The sequence below is a fragment of the Mustela lutreola genome, chromosome X (assembly GCF_030435805.1).
Source record: "Mustela lutreola isolate mMusLut2 chromosome X, mMusLut2.pri, whole genome shotgun sequence".
Lineage (NCBI taxonomy): Eukaryota > Metazoa > Chordata > Mammalia > Carnivora > Mustelidae > Mustela > Mustela lutreola.
In genome coordinates, this window is record NC_081308.1 from 124,662,686 (window position 1) to 124,685,915 (window position 23,230).

Sequence of the window (23,230 nt, forward strand, 5' to 3'; positions counted from 1 at the left end):
TTCGTAATATATTTTTACACACTAAATCGATTATTCTGTGTTCCCCAGATCACACCTAAAGTGACTATTTCCTCCTTTGTTGGTTGATGTATGCATGTCTTGCCTATTTCCAAATTGGGACTTCAGATGATAGATGATATCAGATAGCATGATAATACAGAGTACAATCAGAAATACACAATACAAGGAGAGAGACAGAAACCAAAAAGTAGTGAGAGGAGAGGATAAAAACAAGGCCCTGAATGAGGAAATCATGCTTTTTAGAGACCAGGGCCAATTTGGAAATAAAATAGGTTCCAGAACTCTGTAATTGTTACTAGGAGAAATAATGTTAATTTTCTTTTTTTTTTTCCTGAATGGGCTTACTTTTAGTTTTCATTTCTGAGAGAAATTTGTCACAGGAATCTTTGTCTAAGGGGCTTTAGGTAATGCCCCTTATATTATAAATGATAGTTTAACTGCTGTATTAAAAACTTTGGAAGACTTCCGTGTATATCCTCTTTCAATGCTTTGATCTAGGCCTAATTTCTTCTCTATATCCCAAAAGCAGGACTCATTCCAACGTTTCCTGTTCACAGGGAGCTTCCCCTAAACTATGTTGCTTTTGCCCCATTATAAACTTTGCATTTGTTTGCACCAAATTCCAGTTTTCCAAAAGGAGTTAAGAATGCGGAGCATAACAAATAGCATGGAGGACATGGGGAGTTAGAGAAGAGAAGGGAGTTTGGGGGAAATTGGAAGGGGAGGTGAACCATGAGAGACTATGGACTCTGAAAAACAATCTGAGGGGTTTTAAGTGGTGGGGGGGTGGGAGGTTGGGGGAACCAGGTGGTGGGTATTATAGAGGGCACGGATTGCATGGAGCACTGGGTGTGGTGAAAAAATAATGAATACTGCTTTTCTAAAAATAAATAAATCAATTTAATTAAAAAAATAAAAAATAAAGTACCTGAAATGATTAAAAAAAAAAAAAAAAGAATGCTGAGTCTACAAGTGCTCGAACATTTAGCTCTGTTCAAGGAAGCTGGTGTTTGGTTGTACACAGAGGAGTATAATTTTGCTACTCTCATTTTCTCTTTCCTCAGCTGGTTACAGAATTGAGGTTTGGGATAATGAGTCTTCGGAGAAAATGTACATTATGAAAAACAGGTTAAAGAATATAAGGAAAATATTCAGATAATTCTGGAATACCTTGACATAGTCACTTCATAGAAATGTCTCCCCTAAGTTGTTCATTGCAGTGAGGGCAACTTCAATGTTGTTTAAAAATGTTTTCATTACCAGACCTTCACATATTTGTACTCATTTCTAAAAATTAGGTTGAATTTTCTGCCAGTAGACCATCTGGTTAGCTTTTATGATTACCTGTATTTCTTAATATTTTAGTAACCATCCTCCCCAAACTAGTATATAGAATGTATGTGTAGCTATTATAATAAGAAAACAAAACTCATAGGACGTGCTTAGAAAGGAACTATTTTGTTCTTCCCACTGTTCTTCTAAGTTTTTTATCTGGTCTTGGTGCTTCCCTTGCCACGGATTACAATTCAGGCAGACTTTTTCTGGTCATTCCTACATAATACAGTCCCTTGATCACTTCAACTAAAACCAAACCAAATGAGCAGAACCACTCTCAGTTTAAGAATTACAATGTCCTGCCCTGCGGCACCTGGGTAGCATCTGACTCTTGGTTTCAGCTCAGGTTATGATCTCAGGGTCATGAGGTCGAGCCCCAGTTTGGGCTCCACGCTCAGCCTGGAGTCTGCTTGAGATTCTCTCTCCCCTTCCCGCTTATGCTCGCTTGCACACTCTCTCCCTCTCTCTAAAATAAATAAATGACAATGGCCTGCCAGATATAATTGCTATTTCTTGAATCATCTTTTATTTTTATTTATTTATTTATTTTAAAGATTATTTATTTATTTATTTGACAGACAGAGATCACAAGTAGGCAGAGAGGCAGACAGAGAGAGAGGAAGGGAAGCAGGCTCCCTGCTGAGCAGAGAGCCCGATGTGGGGCTCGATCCCAGGACCCTGGGATCATGACCTGAGCCGAAGGCAGAGGCTTAACCCACTGAGCCACCCAGGCACCCCTTGAGTTATCTTTTCAGTCAGACTTTTACCCTCCCCCAAATTCTGCCATGCCGCAAAAGGAAGCCTGAAGTTGGGGCAAGCAGGAGCGGTAGCTTTTTGGGGGCTTTTTCCATCTCCAGCTTCTATTCTTTTTCTTCCGTCTTGCCAACCATATTTCTGACTTTTCTGTGGCTGGAGTACAAGAAGCAAGAAGAAATAAAGGAAGGAGGAAAATTCTTATTTGCCATTGTCCTGGTGATCAGCTACATGTGCTTTCTGTGTCCGGCATTAATTTAAAACTTTGCCTTATGGGTGCTTCAGGGAAACTCGGAAGAACACCCTCCATGAGGCTTCTTATTCGTGTGGTCCACTTGACAAGGTAAAGCATCTGCTCCGTTATTTCACTCCTAGCACCTTGGGCAATGTGTGTTATCTTCAACTTCCCTTTTCTGGATCTTTCTTATAGGTAAAGCACATCCCAAAACATTCCAACGCCCTCTGCCTGGACAGGATGTGGGGTTTGGGTCACCAGGTTCAGTGACTCAGTCCTTCACTGGGCCTTTAAATCAACTAACCTCCCATGTCTCGTACATTCAGTTTTCTTTAAAAGTGCGAAAAACTGGTTGATTGTGTCCTGCAACCTGCTAGGGACATGTGGATTTCTTGGTTGGAGAAGAAGGGTGAGCACTGTCAGGTCTCCTGAAACTTGACTCTAGGATGTCATTGACTCCCTTCTCGGGAGATCTGTCCTTTCATCCTACTTCCAAAGATGCACATAGATTCTCAAACGCCTTTCTTTCTTTCTTTTTTTTTTTTAAGATTTTTTTATTGATTTGACAGAGAGACACAGCAGGAAAAGGGACACAAGCAGGGGTGTGGGAGAGGGAGAAGCAGGCTTTCCGCCAAGCAGGGAGCTCGATGCGGGGCTCAATTCCAGGACCCTGGGATCATGACCTGAGCCAAAGGCAGACGCTTAATGACTGAACCACGCATACCCCCCTCTCAAACATTTTCCCACATCTCCAGAGAACCCCCAAGCTACTCAGCCTATGTTTTCTTTCATTTGCTCTCACTTTTTTTTTTAAGATTTTATTTATTTATTTGACAGACTGATCACAGGTAGGCAGAGAGGCAGGCAGAGAGAGAGGAGGAAGCAGGCTCCCTGTTGAGCAGAGAGCCCAATGTGGGGCTCCATCCCAGGACCCTGGGATCACGACCTGAGCCGAAGGCAGCGGCTTAACCCACTGAGCCCCCAGGCGACCCCATTTGCTCTCACTTTATCTGTTGCTAGGGAAGTACTTCTTACCGTAGTACTTGGCACTTCGGACATTTCCCTGTCCCCAAGTCCCTGGAAATCACCACTCAGCTCTCTGTCTCTACCAGGGAGTTTTCTTTTGCATCTCATGGCACTAGGATCTCTGCACACTGAAGCTCCCTCCTCGTACATACAAGCAACACGCCAGACAGTTTGCTGTGGACAAATTTGTAAGTGCTTTTTAACGCTATCACTAACTTAATCCTAATGTAAACTTTGGCTTTTAACATAGAAGATAACAATGGTAGCAAAAATAGCAACAGCTAACCTTTCCTCAGCATTTAGAATGTTCCAGGCACTGTTCTACGTGCTCGTGAGGTAGTAACGTATGTCATGTGCACAGCAACGGAGGAGGAAGGGTTAAGTGACTTCTGCAAGGTCTCACGGCTCATGGTGAGTCTGGAATCCACACGCTGGGCCAACAGGCTGCCCCTTCGTTGTGCCGATAAGAGCAGGGGAACAGCTTGCCAGGGACTGTGTGCCCTTCAAGCTCGCACCATGACTTCCTTGTCGATCAGTCTGCTTCTCAGGGGTATCTTCAGAGTTTTGTTTGCAGCCCTCTCGTGCTTTCCCACACCATGATTTTAAGTTTTGGGGAAACGTTCCTTGGTTCCTCATCCCCTGTCTTATGGGTCTCATCAACTGGTCGGCTACAACTCAACTCTGCCAATTTTCTGCTGAAAAAAATTTCTCTGCGAAGACATCCCTCATTCTTGTGACTGGGCCAAGTCCTTCTTCTTAAAATTCATACAGCCCCACAAATTTCTTCTTAGTCTTTAATAGAAGAATCATTATTTTAAGGGGCCGTGTAAATGCCTGTCTTATACTCTGTACTGGTTACCCAATAAGAGGAGGAATTGTGCCTGCTTTTGTACTAAGTACCGCTAAACAATGACTTCTCTTTTTTTTGTTTATTTGTTTGTTTGTTTGTTTCCATGTAGGATCCCTTTATATGAATCCATTTCACTCCTTCCCTTGGTCATGAACTGATCCAGGCTTGACACTACTTTCTGGTTTTCCTTTACTTCTGGTTAATCTAATGGCTTGTCTCTCAGTTTTATTTGATTCATCAAGCACTTAGTCTATATGAGCCTTGACCTCAAGAAACTATAAGTCCAAAGGAAAACACAAGTAAAAAGTCCTGAGAATAATGCTGAGATGCATCTTAGAGCAGAGTCTGGAGAATTTATGAAATGGACTAACACATTAGACCCCAACAACTGTGCTGCAAAGTGTGTAGTGAATCTTCCAGATGCCCTCAATAGTCTTCTCTAAAAACATCGGGAGAAAGAAAGTAAAAAGTAGACTTGGGAACCTATTTTAACCTATGATTGCTTTCTCTAAAATAGTTTCTCACTACACTGCACCTTCCTTCCTCAGGAACTCGAAATGGTGCACAAAAGCATCTCTTTCCTTTTTAGTTGTTCTTACGTGACTTAAGCACAGGTTTCAACCTTGGCCGGATGAAGCAGGTTGTTTGCAAAAACAAAAGAGGGATTGGTGTTTTCTCAAATATAACTTCAGTCTAAAAATAGCTAGTGGCTATTTTATTTGCACTTCACACCTACCAGACCTTCTTCGTGTTTGTTAAGCCCCATTCGGCTTTCATGACACCCGAGAGACGAGTTCTGGGTGAGTGGCGGGCAAGGACTCCATGCCTCTTAGCCATGCCTGCTGAGGCATACCCTCCCCCATCTGTAGCACAACCAACCGTCCCCACAGGGACAGGACAGTTGCTCTGCAGGTGGTGGCCACCAGCCCTTCATTGGGTATTCATCCTCCCCCAAATTTCTAGAGATGGGGTGATGAAGGTGCCTGGGCAGGGCTCAGATCCTGTCTTGGACATGCGTGTCTGTCACGCAGGGTCCTGGGACCTGCCTGCCTCCGCATTTGGAGTCTACAGTCGTTGAATGAGGAATTACTCTTTTGAGACATTCAATATTTCCTCTGCTGCTCCTGGAGAATAGACTATCCATTACCTTCATGTGAAATACAAATTAACCTGTTAACAAAATTCTTTAGGCAGTGCGGTCTTCGAGCCTCATAAAAAGCCTGGGACTGAGGCGTGGCAAAGTCATCAACTGCTTATTACACATGAGGAAAGAGGCGAAGGGAATAGCCAGAAACCTGTTCTTCCTTAGCTTTTCACCAAATGATGTCCTCAGCCACTTCCAAAGGGGATTGAATCATAGGGATGTGGACTGTCAGATTCCTTATTTCCCACCCCGAAATGCCCCCTAACCCTCTCCGTTCTACGTCAGAAAAATGAGTTCATTTTCTGTTCTAAGGATGACCCCATGCTTGTATTTGATTTGTCTTTTCCTGACTATCTCACCTTAGAGGGAAGACTTCTGAGTCTAAATCTTCTGTTGTGTTAACTATGACCTTTTATTATTGTATTTTGCCCTTTTGATTTATTTCTGACAAAATGTATTTCTGGCGAACTTATTGGTGAAGGCTCTTTCATGGGCCGCTATCGGTCAGGAAAGTTAGCCAAGTCTGGTTCACGGTATCACACTCCTGGATCCACGTGCAATGCAAACATTTAGTGTTCTTTGGGCAAAGCCTTGTAATGGCAGGAGGGCAGCATGGTGGTCAAGAAAGGAACTCCGTCTTCGCTTGGCTCCTGATTTCAGTTGCTGGATTTCATTCTCTTTATAAAAAGTGTGTCATTGAGAAAATGTTATTTGTCTTTCCTAATATGTTAACCCAATAGCCTATGCTTTGTGGAAGCGTGTACTTCGACCTTGCAGTTAGACCAATGTGTAGGACGTTTCTGTCTGGGATCCTCGATTACGTTTGCCTCAAAATCAAATAATTCCTGTAAATGTATCCCAGGAAAGACAGAGCGTCCCCATTCTCTCAGACTTTTTGGTAATTGTCAAGGAACAGACACTATTTTTCTTCCCTCTTTATTCTCTAAAACATGTTTGTGAAAGAAGGCTCTCTGCTCCAGGGTTACGAAGTAGTACTGTTTTTACCATGTTAGGGTAGCTGATTCAATAGGCAAAGGAAGTGTCCAGAGGATGGAAAAATGAAAATAATTCCTTATGTTTAGATACTAATGTGCGGGGCAATAACTACCACACCCCCCACGTTTAAAATCCAATATGCCTAAGAAGATGGTCATTAAATATACAGACTGACTTTTACTGCCCCTCATTTCCTTCCTGGTTCATGAATATTTTAGAGCCTTCTGTGAGTCAGGTGCTGTACTTGACGCTGGGGCTAGATAGTTCACAAAATTGACAGAAATCTCTGACCTTCTGGACCTGACCTTATAGAGAAGGGAGACAGATAACAAATGGAATAAATGAATAAATTATAGCAATTTTGATGCTAATAAGTTCTATGGATAAAAATAAATCAGTGGAAGGGAAAAGGTGTGCTGAGGGGTAGTGGTCACAAATTTAAATAGAGTGGTAGTGAAGGCCTCACCGAGGAGGTATTATCTGATTAGTCATAAAAAGGTGAGGATAACTTGTCACCTCTTTTTTAGCTGTGTATTCTTTTATTTTCTAAGAGATTATTTATGTATTTATAAATTTATTTTTTACTTATTTGCAGCATAACAATATTCATTATTTTTGCACCACACCCAGTGCTCCATGCAATCCATGCCCTCTATAATACCCACCACCTGGTATCGCAACCTCCCACCCCCCTTCCACTTCAAACCTCTCAGATTGTTTTTCAGAGTCCATAGTCTCTCATGGTTCACCTCCCCTTCCATTTTCCCCCAACTCCCTTCTCCTCTCTAACTCCCCATGTCCTCCATGCTATTTGTTATACTCCACAAATAAGTGAAACCGTATGATAATTGACTCTCTCTGCTTGACTTATTTCACTCAGCATAATCTCTTCCAGTCCTGTTCATGTTGCTACAAAAGTTGGGTATTCATCCTTTCTGATGGAGGCATAATACTCCATAGTGTATATGGACCACATTTTCCTTATCCATTCATCCATTGAAGGGCATCTTGGTTCTTTCCACAGTTTGGTGACCATGGCCATTGCTGCTATAAACATTGGGGTACAGATGGCCCTTCTTTTCACTACATTTGTATCTTTGGGGTAAATACCCAGGAGTGCAATTGCAGGGTCATAGGGAAGTTCTATTTTTAATTTCTTGAGGAGTCTCCACACTGTTCTCCAAAGAGGCTGCACCAACTTACATTTCCACCAACAATGTAAGAGGGTTCCCCTTTCTCCACATCCCCTCCAACACATGTTGTTAATCCAAAAATTTGTATGGAATCAGAAGAGACCCCGAATCGGTAAGGAAATGTTGAAAAACAAAAATAAAACTGAGGGCATCATGCTACCTGATTTCAAGCTTTACTACAAAGCTGTGATCACCAAGACAGCATGGTACTGGCATAAAAACAGACACATAGACCAGTGGAGAGCCCAGATATGGACCTTCAACTCAATGGGCAAATAATCTTCAACAAAACAGGAAAAAATATACAGTGGAAAAAAGTCTCTTCAATAAATGGTGCTGGGAAAACTGGGCAGCTATATGTAGAAGAATGAAACTTGACCATTCTCTTACACTGTACACAAAGATAAATTCAAAATGGATAAAAGACCTCAATTTGAGACAGGAATCCATCAGAATCCTAGAGGAGAACATAGGCAGTAACCTCTTCGATATCAGCCACAGCAACTTCTTTAAAGATATGTCTCCAAAGGCAAAGGAAACCAAAGCGAAGATGAACTTTTGGGACTTCATCAAAATCAAAAGCTTCTGCACAGCAAAGGAAACAGTCAAGAAAACAAAGAGGCAACCCACAGAATGGGAGAAGATATTTGCAAATGACAGTACAGACAATAGTTTGATATCCAGGATCTATAAAGAACTCCTCAAATTCAACATACACAAAACAGACAATCATATCAAAAAATGGGAAGAAGATATGAACAGACACTTCTCCAATGAAGACATACAAATGGCTATCAGACACATGAAAAAATGTTCATCATCACTAGCCATCAGGGAGATTCAAATTAAAACCACATTGAGATATCACCTTACACCAGTTAAAATAGCCAAAATTAGCTATGTATTCTTGCTGGGTTTTCTTTTTTTCAGATTTATTTATTTATCTGAGAGATAGAGAGCAAGAGAGAGAGAGAGAGCCAGGAGAGGAGCAGAGGGAGATGGTTGAGCAGATACAGTTATAGGGCTTGATCCCCTGGCCTTGAGATCATGACCTGAGCTGAAATCAAGAGTCAGATAACCGACTGGGCCAGCCAGGTGCCCCTAGCTGTGTACTCTTGAGAGTGTTAACTTCTCTGAGCCTCACTTTTCTCATTTTTTAAATTAATTTTTTACTTAAGTGTAGTTGACACACAGTGTTACATTAGTTTCAGGCGTACAGCATAGTGATTCCACAAGTTTAAACATTATACTATTTCACCACAAGCGTAGCTTCCATCTGTCTCTGTATGTCTCTATGACAATACCATTGATGATACTCCTTATGCTGTGCCTTTCATTCCCATGACTTATTCATTCCATAACAGGAAGCCTTTATCTCCCACTGTCTTTCACCCATTTTGCCCATCTCCTACCTACCTCCCCTCTGGCAACCATTAGTTTGTTCTCTGTGTTTACAAGTCTGATTCTGCTTTTGTTTGTTTATTCATTTTTTAAAAGATTCATATGTGAGTGAAATCCTGTGGTATTTGACATTCTTAGTCTGACTTATTTCACTTAGCTTAGTATCTTCGAGGTCTACCACGTTGTCAAAAATGGCATGATCTCATACTTTTTATGGTTGTATACTATTCCATTGTATAAGTGTACCACATCGTCTTTACCCATTCCTCTATTGATGGACTCTGAAGTTGCTTCCGTATCTTAGCTATTGTAAATAATGTTGCAATAAACGTAGGGGTGTATATATCCTTTCAAATTACTGTTTTCATTTTCATTGTAACTGGAGGATAATAGCTACCTAGCAGAGTTATTTTTAAGATTAAATGAGAAGACATTAATAAAGTACCTGTCACCCAATAAATGATTAATAAATGGTAGCTTTATTAAAAATGAGACACTTTCAGTAATAGTCATATGAGCTCAAGTGTTTCCTAAAGTGAATTAATGTGAGTTATTGTTTTCTTTATTTTCCCTCTGACATATAGTTAACTTTTCAGTTAACTTTCTCCCTTGGCTTCTGTATTTGAAAGCTGCCAGGTTGTTAAGAAGCATTAAAATTGTTATCTCCCATAATCAGTTACACTGTCTGTCTAGGTAATGGAACTTAATGAGTGGATTAGACTTGTCAGCCAGCTCCCTTAAGTTCATTGTTTTCTATGGAATAATGGCAAAAGGAGCAATAAATAGAAAGCCTTTTAAAAAAAGATTCGATGAGATAGACAGCCTGAAACACAAGCATGGCTTTAAAGCGATTGAAACATGACCTAGCTATAAATAGACATTTGCCGAATCAATCTAGGAAAATAAAATGAACACATAGTTTTTGTTCTAAATGCTGGAGTTATCTCGCTCAATGCCAACAGAAAAAAGAAATTGAAATGTTACAAGAAACAAAATAGTCAAACATAATTATGAGTAGAAAATGAATCCAATAGAAACATTTCCAGTCTGAAAATTGATATAGTAAACAGTAATAATGCATCCATGACCAAGGAGACACATAATTTAGGGAACCAGATTTTCCCTGGAGAATTCTCGCAGTGATTTAGATGTAGGATTTTTCTCTGAAGTTTTCCAAAATTTTAGGTGTTTCTAAATACTTGGCATTTGTCTTGGTAGTGTAGGCAGAAAAATAATTTTCCTTCTACCCTTCTAGGTTCTTGAATGAACCCCTCCCCCATGATAATAAAAGGCAGATTAATGCAGGAAAAACAAAGTAAAGTTTAATAACATGTGTATATCCTGTATACATGGGAGAGACCCAGGAAAACTGACTAAATCCTTGAATTTGCTCAAGCCATCACTTAAATACCATCTCCAACCAAAGACAAATGAAAGGGAGCAGTTATGAGAAGATATCAGAAAAAGCCCAATAAACAAGGGTACAGTTGTCAAATAGATTTAAGTTGTTGTCTTCTCCATTGATGACAGTTTCCAGAGATTTACAGTCAACCTCTTCCTCCTAGTGCAGAGAGGGAGACAGCCTTGCAAATGGAGATTTCCCTTATACATGCACGCGTCTTCTACAAAAGGTTAATTTCTACTTGGTTTTCTGAGTGTCCCCTGTGTCTGCTTTTTAAAAATAACCAGCCTGGGAGTACCTGAGTGGCTCAGTTGATTAAGTGTCTGACTCTTGATTTTGGCTCAGGTCATGATCTCAGGGTCCTGGGAATGCGCCCTACATCAGGCTCTGTTCTCAGCAGGGCATCTGCTTGTCTCCACCCTCTACTCCTCCCCCTGTTCTTTCTCTCTTTCCCTCTCTTTCTCTCTGTCAAGTAAATAAATAAATCTTAAAAAAAAAAAAAAAACACTCTTGGGCACCTGAGTGGCTCAGTCAGTTGAGCATCCAACTCTTGTTCTCAGCTCAGGTCTTGATCTCATGTTGGACTCTATACTGGGAGTGGAGCCTACTTCAAAAAAAAAAAATATTAGCCAGCCTAAAATAATCTTTATGCCAAAGAGGAATGTTTTGTAGTGGTAAATTTTTTAAAGATTTTATCTATTTATTTGACAGAGAGAGATCACAAGTCGGCAGAGAGACAGGCAGACAGAGAGGGGAAAACAAGCTTCCCACTGAGCAGAGAGCCCAAAGCGGGGCTTGATCCCAGGACCCTGAGATCATGACCTGAGCCGAAAGCAGAAGCTTAACCCAGTGAGCCACCCAGGTGTCCCCTGTAGTGCCAAATTTTGCTCCCCTTGAGTAACATGACCTGAAAATGTGACATTTACGTCTATTCAGGAAACTTGAAGGTAGGAGAAAAGGTTTGTAATGAATGTGGAGGTTAGGATGGTCACAGGACAGTGAACTTCAAGGTTCAAACAATGAAAAGAACAATGGAAAAGTGTATGAACTCTGGAGCTAGGTGTTGGTATAACGGCTGTTTTGTGTGTACTAGGTATTTAACTTAGCCTTTCCGTGTTTAGGTCTTCTTAAATCTCTAAAATATTATGTTTAGCAACTTCATATATTTGAGCCAAGTAGCACCTATTCTAAAGTTAGGCTATAGAGGGATTGAGTTACTTGGCATGAAGTGATTAAAATAGTGTGTGAAAGATAGTAAGTCCTATCTAAATATTATTATAACCAGGTCATCTAGCAAAGCAAAGGTCTATTGGCTGACTGGTGACAGTTTGCTCCTCTGGTTGATAGTTCACCATGAAGCCTACAGGTCAGCCCTACGGAAAGGGAACCTATAAAAGATGATTCCAAATGAAACAGGTTGATCCCATTTTTCGTACCGTTTCTGTTTGGTCAGAATCATGACAGTAGGCATAATGCACCTACTGGAATTTACTACATGATAGCTTTGGAGTTATCAATGAAAGAATGCATTTGTTTTTCGCCATAGGGTAGTTGTGTATACTGGGAGAAATAACCTCTAGACCTGGTTTGCTAGGTCTGTTTTATGCAATTTGCTTTTTCCCACCTTCTTGAAGTTGTTTTACTCCCATGTTTGAAATTATATCTATAAACTTAGGTCTCCACAATGTGTGCATCCGTCACCTGAGTTCTCTCCCGAATCCAGATGTTTATGTACCAAGGTCTAGTCCACATCTCAACATAGATGTCTAATTGGGATCTCAAACATGTATCCAAAACTAAGCTTCCAATTGCTTCTGTCAGCCCTCTCTAACTCATTAAATACCAACTCCATGTTTTCAGGTGCTTAGGCAGAAAAATATTGGTGTCATTCTTGGTTTCTCTCATTCTCTCACACCTCATAATAAATCAGACGTATTTACCACCTATACATTCAGAATAAATCTGGATTCTGACCACTTCTCACCAACTACACCAGTGACATCCTTGTTTAGATAACCACTTATCTGTATGATATGTGGTAACTACCTAATAGCATTTTCTCCTATTCTCATCCCACAGAACAGAGAAAGTAATCCTTTTAAAATATAAAACAGCTCACGCCACATCTTTACTTTCAATTCTCCAACAGCTTCCTGTCTCATTCAGAACAAACCCTGATGTTCTGACCGTGTTCTCAGAGTATCTCATGGTACATTCTCCTGGTGTCATGGTATCTGGTCCCCGATGACCTCTCTGACCTGGTCTCTTACCACTGTCCCTCTTGTTCATTTCACTCCCGCTGCTGTGGCTTCCTTCCTATTCCTCAAACTTGCCTACCGATTTCCTTTCCCAAAGATTTTGCATTACATTTATTTTTATCCGGAATGCTTTTCCTCGGAATATTTGCAAAGATTAAACTATCAGTGTATTGAGGTCTCTTATCAAATATTATCTTACCAGAGAGTCTTTATCCACCTCATGAAAAATAGTGGTCCCTATAGATGCTCCTATCCTCATTATTCTGCTTTGGTTTTCTTCAGAGCACTTATCACTCTGACTTCTTATAGTTTGCATTCGTTTATTTTTGAATTACTTACACATCACTTATTTAAATGTACTAATATATTGTATGTGTAGGTTTTTGATTCTTTTTTGTAATCAGAGGTGGTTTATACAAATGAAATAACATTTCAATTGAACAAAACATTGCAAATTATTGATATGTGACAAAAAGTTGCCTTGTGCGATTTCTATAAATTATACTTGTTCTGAAAAAGGTATAATGCTCTAATGATAAAAAGGTTTCTAAACAACAAAAATGAGAGAGAGAGAGAGAGAAAACCAATTCTGTAACACCTTGATCTTGGACTTCTGGCCTCCAGAACTGGAGACACCAAGTTTCTGTGGTTTAAGCTACTCAGTTTACAGTATTTTGTTAAGGCAGCCTTAGCAAACTAAGGCTGATGATGAGGAAATTCCCTCTTATTCTTGTTTTTGAGTCTTTTTCTCATGAGGCCAAGAACACAGCACCCTTAAGGATATAGTAACAGTTGTGTTGGTACTCACCCAGTTACATTTTGAATGGTCAGGATGTATACCATTTGCCATGGCTATGTTTTCCCTTAGTTTTGATAAGGGACTTTACTTTTTATCTTTCTTAAAGATGTTATTTATTTGAAAGAGAGAGACAAAGATAGTGACAGAGAGCACACACAGAGGGAGGCGGTGAAGCAGAGCCCCACTGAGCAGGGAGCCCAACACAGGGCTCGATTCCAGGACCCTGAGATCATGATCTGAGCCAAAGGCAGATGCTTAACCCACTGAGCCACCCAGACACTGCTGAGATTTTATTTTTTAGAAGAGTTTTAGGTTCACCACAAAGTGAAGCAGAAGGTATGGACATTTCCTATATACCCTCTGTCCCCACACATGCATTGCCTCTCCCATTATCAACATCCTCACTGGAGTGGTACGTTTATTACAATTGAATGGTCTACAATGGCATATCGTTATCCCCCAGAGTTTTATGTCAGGATAACATAGAAGAAACTGACATTAGATTTCGCTTGTGGCATTGCACATTCTGTGGGTTAGGACAGATTGATAATGACATGACATCTACCATTAGAATATCACTCAGAGTAGATTGACTATCCTACCCTGACAATCTTCAAAGACTGAAGGTTGCAACCTATTGCAACTTCTAATCTTTTTATGGTCTCGGTTTTACCTTTTCCAGAATGTCATATATTTGGAATCCCACAGTGTGTAGCTTTTTCACATAGTAATATGCACTTAAGATACCTTGCCTTTTCATGGCTTGATAAGCTTATTTCTTTTTACTGCTTAATAATAATGCATTGTCTGGATGGACCACAGATTGTTTATCCATTCACCTACTGAAGGACATCTTGGTTGCTTCCAAGTTTTGGCAGTTATGAATAAAGCTACTTAAATATCTGTGTGTAGGTTTTTATTCAGACATAAATTTTCAGCTCCTTTGGGTAAACACCAAGGAGCAGAATTGCTGGATCAAATGGTAAATGTATGTCTAGTTTTGTAAGAAACTGCCAAACTGTCTTCCAAAGTGGCTGGGCCATTTTGCATTCCCACCAACAATGAAAGAGAATTCTTGTGGTTCCACATCCTTGTCAGTATTTGCTGTAGTCAGTGTCCCAGGTTTTAGTCATTTAATAAGGATATAGATGGTGGTATCTCATGGTTTAAATTTGCATTTCCCTGGTGACATATGATGATATATGATGTGATACAGGTTTTCATGTACTTATTTGCCATTTGTGTATCTTTTTCAGTGAGGCACCTGTTACGGGCATTGGTCCCTTTTTAAGTTGGGTTGTGTGCTTTCTTATTGAGTTTTAAGAGTTCTTGGTATATTTTAGATAATATTCTTTATCAGATATGTCTTATGAAAATATTTTCTCCTCAGTCTCTAGCTTGTCATCTTCTTTTTTAAAAGATTTTTATTTATTTATTTGACAGAGAGATCACAAGTAGGCAGAGAGGCAGGCAGAGAGAGAGGGGGAAGCAAGCTCCCTACTGAGCAGAGAGCCCGATGCGGGGCTCCATCCCAGGACCCTGAGATCATGACCTGAGCCAAAGGCAGAGGCTTAACCCACTGAGCTACCCAGGTGCCCCAGCTTCTCATTTTTTGTTGACAGTGTCCTCTTCTCAGCAGAAAATTATAATTTTAGTGAGGTCTAGCTTATCAATTCCTTATTTCATGGATTGTGCCTTTGATGTTGTATCTGAAAATCATTGTCATGCCCAAAGTCATTTAGGTTTTCTTCTATGTTATCCTGTAGAAGTTTTATAATTTTGTGTTCTACATTTAAGTCTGTGACCGATTCTGAGTTAAGTTTTATGAAGGGAATAAGTTCTATGTCTAGATTCATGTTTTGCACATGGAAGTCCAGTTATTTCTGCACTATTTGTTGAAAAGACTATATTTGCTCCATTGTGTTGCTTTTTCTCCTTTGTCAAGGGTTAGTAGACTATACTGATATGGGCCTATTTCTGGACTCTATTTGATTCCATTGATCTATTTGTCTATTCTTTTGCCAGTGCCACATTGTCTTTTTTTAAAAGATTCAAAAAATTTATTTATTTGAGAGAGAGTGAAAGCTTAAGCAGGTGAGGGGCAGAGGAGCAAGGAGGCTCCCCACTGAGCAAGGAGCCCAACATGGGGCTTGATCCTAGGACCCTGAGATCATGACCTGAACCAAAGGCAGACACTGAGCTGTCTGAGACAGCCACGCACCCCAATGCCACATTATCTTGATTACTCTATATATAGTATAGGTATATAGCAGGTATATGCCTTCTACTCTTGCACCCCCAAGTAGATGGTATTACCTCTGGAATCACAGTTTTCCTGGGCTGGAGCCAGATCATAAGGCTGTTGTTGGGCCCACAGTGGACTCCGTGGTTGGCTTATTGTTAGTGGTTCTGGCAGGCAAAGACCCATCTGTTCTTTGGGTAGATGGAATGGCGGATAGGATCTTGTTCAGTAGGGTGGTACTAGGACAATGGTCAGCTTCAGTGTTCACAGTTGGGTCCTCAGACAGTGAGCCCGTTACCAGTTGTATAGATGGGAGAGGCTCCTGCAAGGTCCCTGGGTGTGCTTTTCCTGGGTCGCTGGGTGAGTTCCTGGGCAGGGAGTATTTTTTTGCAGACTATGGCTGGAAAGGCCGTGGCCTAGTTATAGGGCCATTAAAAATAGGATCTGCAGGGACACTACCACTGGATGTCTGTAGACTGCTTCTAGAAGGAGCTGAAGGTGGGTATACGGCACTGTTAGGATCTCCGGTGGCACAGATAGGATTGTCTCCTGCAGGACCCTGGGTCACCTTATGGCCTGCTGCCGGGATGAGCCAGAGCCTAGTTACGGAGCTGTTTCATCACCTACAGTTAGACCAGGTTTGGCTGGCTTGCCTCCAAGGGCTCCCAGGCTGGAGTTCAGTCATAGACCACTTAAATGTCCACGGCCAGGACCAGGTCTGTGGGCCTTTCACCTGAGAAACCAATGGATGTGACTCCTCATAGGTTCCTTGGTGTATGGTGCTGTTGGCAGAACCAAGGACAAATGGGGCTGAACCCACAACAGGTATAGAGCTGGTTCTGGATCTGTAGCCAGGACCACATCAGCACATCAGCCACCTGGGGGTGGGCCTGCCTTCTCAAATGGCTTTCCTTGGTCTTGAACTTCAACAGGGATTCACAACTTCCTACGGATCCCCAGGTTCCCATAAAGGCACTTTTGTCAATGAATGGCTGCTAAATTATTGTTACTGAGGATAAACTCACCATTTTAAAGTATATAACTCAGAGGTTTTTAATGTATTTTACAGAGTTGTGCAACCATTACCAAATTTAATTCCAGAATATTTTCATCATCACCAAAAGAAAGCCCATACCTCTTAGCAATTATCCCATCTCGCCATTCATCCAGCTGTAGACTAACTGCTACTGTGTTAATGGAATCACAGAAAATGTGGGTTTTTTTGCTTTGTTTTGTTTTGTTTTGTTTTGTTTTAGGATGTGGGTCTTTTGGACTCACTTATTTCACTAATAAGTATTTTCAAGATTGATCCATATTGTAGCGTGCATCAGTATGTAATTCCATTCTTACTGCAGAGTACTGCTCTGCTGTATGGATATACCACATTTTATCTATCCACTTATCATTTTTAAAAATTTTTTAAATTTTTTATTAACATATAATGTATTATTTAGCTCAGGGGTACAGGTCTGTGATTCATCAATCTTACACAATCCATAATAGTCACCATAGCACGTACTCTCCCCAATGTCAATAACCCAACCACCCTCTCCCTGCACCCCTCCCCCCAGCAACCCTCAGTTTGTTTTGTGAGACTAAGAGTCTCTTATGGTTTGTCTCCCTCCCGATCCCATCTTGTTTCATTTATTCTTTTCCTACCCCCCAAACCCCTCACGTTGCATCTCCACTTTCTCATATCAGGGAGATCATATGATGGTTGTCTTTCTTTGACTTATTTTGCTAAGCATGATACCTTCTAGTTCCATCCACATCATCGCAAATGGCAAGATTTCATTTCTTTTGATGGCTGCATAGTATTCCTGTGTGTGTGTGTGTGTGTGTGTATACCACATTTTCTTTTTTTTTTTTTTAAGATTTTATTTATTCATTTGACAGAGATCACAAGTAGGCAGAGAGACAGGCAGAGAGAGAGGGGGAAGCAAGCCCCCTGCCGAGCAGAGAGCGGGATGTGCAGCTCGATCTCAGGACCCTGGGATCATGACCTGAGCCAAAGGCAGAAGCTTTAACCCACTGAGCCACCCAGGCACCCCTATACCACATCTTCTTTATCCATTCATTTGTTGATGGACATCTAGGTTCTTTCCATAGTTTGGCTATTGTATCCACTTATCTTTTGATGGGCATTTGAGTTGTTTCCACTCTGGAGTCATGTTAAATTATGCTGCTGTGAACATTCATGTGTGAGTTTCTGTGTGAATATATGTTGCAGTTCTCTTAGGCATACAGTCAGAAGTGAAATTGCTGAAACCTATAGTAGGTGTATGTTTACTATTTCAAGGAAATGGCCAAAGTTTTTTGGACCCATACACGTTAAAGATTAGATTTTTAAAAACACTTTTTAAAGTAAACTCTATGCCCAATGTGGGGCTCTAGCTTATGACCCCAAGGTCAAGAGTCACATACTTGACTGACTCAGCCAGCCAGGTGCCCCTGGAGATTAAATATTTTTAAGACAAAGTCACTTATCTTTAACTATAAATTAAATTAATATTGACTTGTAAATTTGATACAGAATCTGGCAGATAATTTCACAGGGTTTGCATTTGCTAAATGCTTTAAAGTACATGTTTTGGTCATTTATATCTACTTTTTCCATATGTATCAGTGTGCTCCCTTTTTGGCTCCATCTTGTTAGCGTGGTAGAAGATCAAAGTGTATAATCCTGATGAGTTTTCATTAGTACAATGCTCATGCTTTTGATTACTTTATATGCCCTGTCAAAGCAAATTTTATTTTAATCTACAGTGCTTTGAATTTTTTCTTATTCTCTTAATTTTAGGTTGATCCTTCTCTATATGGCACCATTGCCAATGGATTCAATCAAAGTCCTTTTAATTTACTGGAAGAATAAAAAGTAAGTTTTCTTTTTCTTATTTACACATTAAACAAAAATGATTTGACCACATACTTCTTTTTAGCCTCCTATGCTGATATTTTTAAATGTATTAACAGAAAATAGAGTTAGTTTATTCTGGAGTAGATTTTAGAGAATGAATTTTTCTTGTTCTGTATTTAATTTTGTAAAGTTGAGAACATGATGTATGTAAATTTATGGCACTTTGATCAACAATGAATAACAATGATATATAATAAGATATTCAATATTCATAAAGATGCTAGGCATTTAAATATAGCACTTTGATAATTTTTGCTAGAAACATTCATTATTTATATATAATAACAAATAAGAATAGAATATACTCATTAATTTGAAAAAGGAAAAAATGTCTTCTTGTTATCTCTTGATGAATTCAGTCAATTAAAGGCCTTTGTCAATTAATGTTTATTGTTTCACACTATGTTTCCTATTTGTCTGACCCCCTTCACTAAAAACCGATTTATACTGCAGTTTCCTCTTATTCAAACTTTTCACCAATGGTAAAAGCAGAAATAAATTTGTGGCAGTGATAAGTGGGTCAATATTTGAGAAAATGGTAATGGCATTAAACAGAATTCTTCTGATGTATACTATAGGACATACTCCTACATGGAGCTAAATATCTCTTTCAAAAATCCCCCTCTAAATAATATCACTTCTTTCTTATTCTTCTTCTTTTAAATAACATCGTTAATGTATTCTGAAATTGAATGAAGCGTTGTATCTTTCATTTTTTCTTTTCTTATTTACTTCCTCACCATTTTTCATTGTGTTTTTCTAATACCTAATCAATCTTAAATAACTGGATAATAGCTCAGTATATCTTGATGTATAAGCTCATCTACAAATAAATCCTTTTTTATTACCATTTTCTGGGATCGTATATGTGTATTTGTATATATAAGGCATCACTGAGTAAAATTGCTTAATATCAAGATTTGTTTTGGGGTGACTTTATATTGCGCCTGGGTGGCTCAGTCATTTGAGTGACTGATTCTTGGTTTTGGCTCAGCTCATGATTTCGTGGGTTGTAAGATCAAGGCCCCCATGAGCCTCCCCCCGCCCCCCCCCCCCCCGCCATGTTCAGCAGGGAGTCTGCTTAAAGACTGCCACTCCCCATATTCATGTACCCTCCCCCCCTCTTTCTTTTCTTTTTTTTTTTTAAAGATTTTATTCATCCATTTGACAGACAGGGATCACAAGTAGACAGAGAGGCAGGCAGAGAGAGAGAGAGGGAAGCAGGCTCTCTGCTGAGCAGAGAGCCCGATGCAGGACTCGATTCCAGGACTCTGAGATCATGACCTGAGCCGAAGGCAGCGGCTTAACCCACTGAGCCACCCAGGTGCCCCCCCCTTTCTAAAGCAAGTAAATAAATCTTTAAGAAAAAAGACTTGTTTCTAAAAAAGAAAAAACGGGCATTTCAAAAATATTACTTCAGAAGCCATCCATCTATGCTAAGAAATGTTTTAGCATTTCTTAAATCAAATTTTCTTTATTTAAAGATTTATTTATTTATTTTTAGAGAGAGAGAGCAAGTGCCACTGTGGAGGAGGAAGGGCAGAGGAAGAGAGAAAATCTCAAGCAGACTCCCGGCCAAGTAGGGAGCCTGATGCAGAATTTGACCCCACAACTTGAGCTGAAACCAACAGTTGGTCACTTAACAGAATGAGCCACCCAGGTGTCCCAACATACCAAATTTTCTAACAATCAATAGGCACTATTCTTCTGAAATGTTACTTTTTTAAAAAGATTTTATTTATTTATTTGACAGACAGAGATCACAAGTAGGCATAAAGGCAGGCAGAGAGAGAGGGGGAAGCAGGCTCCCTGCTGCACAGAGAGCCCGATGTGGGGCTCGATCCCAGGACCCAGGACCCCAGTACCATGACCTGACCAAAGGCAGAGGCTTTAACCCACTGAGCCACCCAGGTGCCCCTGAAATGTTACTTTTAAGCATGGAAATGGTTCAGTGGTTTGCTGTTTTGTGGAAATAATCCTGCCCGAGGCATAAATTTTTAAAAAAGTTTTAGAGGGTGTCTGGGTGGCTCAGTCATTAAGCATCTGCCTTCAGCTCAGGTTGTGATCCCAGAGTCTTGGGATCAAGTACCACATCATGCTCCCTGCTCAGCTGGGAGATTCCTCAGGGGGAGTCTCCCTCTGACCCTCACCCTGTTTGTGCTCTCTCTCTCTCTCTCGCTCTTGCTCTCTCAAATAAATAAATAAAATATTTTTAAAAGGTGTTTTTGAGATGTAAGGTCTTTTGGAAAGGATAGGTGTAATGTTGAAAAGTACTTCCTTGATCCATGATGACATGTTTCAGGTGAGACAGGAGTCTGGATGAGTCCCACATCCTAAGATAAAAACAGTCCTGACTTTATATTAATATTGGACTTAGAATCATTGGACCCATTGCTTTCAATGAGTTGCATTAAGTTCATTGTTACCAAGGCCCTCAGTCTTCCTCCTGATTCACCTGAATTTCAGGATTATTAGTTCCTGCATGTACCTATGCATCCATTCAAAGTGTCTTCCAATAGGTATTTATTGAGTTCCTATAAATTCCAGGTGCTGTTGTAGGTGCTGAGCATAAATTGGAGAACAAGAGAGTTGAGGGACATTACATTCTCTTGGGAGAGGGGACCTGAAAATAGGTTATTCAGTAAATTAATGTATTGAAAATTGCTTTAGATGGTAATGAATATAATAAGAAAGGAAGAAACAAGATGTCACAAACCTACTTCTACTCAAGCTGTTCTTAACATACATAGTAAAATGCCATAGCAGCTGTTTTCTATTTAAACAGTTTTATGCTATTCCCAAACTTTAATAAAATTAACAGTCAAGAAAGTCTGTCTTCTTTCTATAATGCTTATGCATTAATACTTAGAGTATGTAATTATCATTAGGGTAACAGAAATATAATTAACTATTCAGTATACTGAATGAATTGAACAGAATAACTTCTATACAAACTGTAGAGTACGTAATTTATATTGTAAGAAACACTTTTCATTTATCACAAAAGATAAATGTAAATACAGCTTCAATCAAAATTCTCACTGATTGTAAAACATAGAGATGAAATATAGCAAGGTTTGTTGTATAATCATTTAAATTTTTCAAAAGATCCTTATTACATAAAGAAAACCATCCCTATATATAATCTGTTTATAGATTATATATAATCTATATATTATCTATCTATTTATAATCTATATTATATATTATCTATAAACAGATTATATATATATATATAAATATATAAAACCTATATATAATCTACTGGTATTTCATTGCTCATCCCATAATACTAACAAGTACATGATAATTGCTATGTGTCAGTAACTCTTCTACTCACTTTACATACATTAATTTATGCAATACTCAGAATGACCCTGCAAAGTAGATTTTTTTTTCAGCATAACAGTATTCATTATTTTTGCACCGCACCCAGTGCTCCATGCAATCCGTGCCGTCCATAATACCCACCACCTGGTACCCCAACCTCCCACCCCCCGCCCCTTCAAAACCCTCAGATTGTTTTTCAGAGTCCATAGTCTCTCATGGTTCACCTTGCAAAGTAGATCTTACTATTATCCATATTTTATAGATGAGGAGGCAAGCATTGAGTGATTAAGTAACTTGCACAAAGTCACAATAAGGAGACTGAGTAGCTGAGATATGGAGCTGAGATGTCATATTCTACTTGAGGGGTTTCCTGGTTCTGCCATTCATAATTTAGCTTTCTTTTTCTCTGTTCTCTTTCAAGCTGCTTGGGCCTATACCATTGTTTGGCAAGGAAAAAAGCAGGGAGAATTTTAAAAAGAGGTTATTATAGAAATACAGGCTACAGAAGAAATCCAGGCAAGAGGTGGTGGTGTATTGGACCTGGGTGAGAGCATTGTGGAAGTTAGAAATGATGGGATATAAATACAAGATAAAGCCAACAAGGTGTTTGGACATGAGGGACGTAGAGAACGAGAAGGAAAAAGGAACAAAGGATGATACCAAAATGTTTGTACTTGAGCACTATATGTATAGATTTGTCATTAATTAAGATGAGAATGACTCTTGAAGGAGTGGGATAAGATGATGTTGATGAAATAATCGCTATTCATGACAAGGATAGTGTTAGAGTGCATGTCAGTGAGTGGCTGCCCAGGGAGATGTAGATTATTGCCATGGGAAGGAAGAGTGGGTGGCATATCCTAAAAATATCTGATTCAAAATTGGGTGTTTTAGGGAAGTGGGTGGAAGAATAATCTAGAAACATCTTTAGGCCTAATAGTAGGGCTATGGGAAAAACATGTATGAGTTAAGTGTTGTCCAAGGGAGAGATCCAAGATTTCGTAAAGTGAGAAAGTGAAGTGTCAGAAGCCCTGAACAAAGAAACCATTAAAGAAACTGACTCCTTAGTTAAAATCTATTCTTAACTACCACACGAGAACCCACAAATAGACTTTGGTGGCCTCACTGGCAATTGCAATAAAATATTCAAAAAGAGTATTTTCTTTCTGAAAGAAACAGGTAATGTCTGTCTCCTACTACCTTTCCAGACTTTGTACTATGTATTTTACTTCTTTTGTACAAGGTGAAGACTTTGTTTTTGGCAATCATCAACACCTTAATTAGCATAGAGGTTGGCCCTGCGGGGGGTGGGGGGGAAGCCATGTGAT

The 23,230-nt window shown here is 39.7% G+C and overlaps 1 pseudogene; it reads left to right on the plus strand.

Moving 5' to 3' along the window:
• Positions 1 to 18,527, plus strand: part of LOC131821089 (ATP synthase F(0) complex subunit C2, mitochondrial-like) — a 31,076-nt pseudogene extending 12,549 nt beyond the window's left edge.
• Positions 18,528 to 23,230: the final 4,703 nt, after the last annotated feature.